General features: G+C 50.9%; 1 long non-coding RNA gene across 1 annotated transcript; it reads right to left on the bottom strand.

Annotated features, from left to right (window-relative positions):
• Nucleotides 1–57: 57 nt before the first annotated feature.
• LOC109508627 (uncharacterized) lies at nucleotides 58–368 on the bottom strand. Its single transcript, XR_002166710.1, has 2 exons — nucleotides 275–368; nucleotides 58–132 (listed from the first exon to the last, which is right to left on the bottom strand). It is a non-coding gene; the product is annotated as an uncharacterized LOC109508627 (long non-coding RNA).
• Nucleotide 369: the final 1 nt, after the last annotated feature.

The raw sequence follows: 369 nt of genomic DNA, 5'->3' as shown, positions 1-369 counted from the left end.
TGTCACGCAAATATGCCGTCTCGAACGATGAATGAGGGACGTTTCAAAAGTTCACTCGTCATCACCGTTTCGGTTGATTTTGGACAAATCTCCAAAGGAGACGGTCGCCGAGCCTCGTTTGGCTGCTTTTGCCTGCGGACAAAAAACACATGCGAGGAAAAAAAACAATGTTCACGTTTAACGAGTCCGATGATGACAAAAGCGTCTGGAGGCGGCTTTCTCGTTTGTCTCGAGAGGAAAGGCGAGTGCCCCCGGATGGGTGGGGCCTTTTCACCTGAGAGTGGTGAGGCTTCCAGCCAATCATGTAGAGGATATCAAAGGTGGCCGGGACCGAGCCGTCCTCGTTACCGTACATTTCTGTCACAAACA

Source organism: Hippocampus comes, unplaced genomic scaffold (assembly GCF_001891065.2).
Source record: "Hippocampus comes isolate QL1 unplaced genomic scaffold, H_comes_QL1_v1.1 C16361039, whole genome shotgun sequence".
NCBI classification, from domain to species: domain Eukaryota; kingdom Metazoa; phylum Chordata; class Actinopteri; order Syngnathiformes; family Syngnathidae; genus Hippocampus; species Hippocampus comes.
The sequence above is the reverse complement of the archived record's forward strand: the minus strand, read 5'-3'. Positions and strand labels throughout refer to the sequence as shown.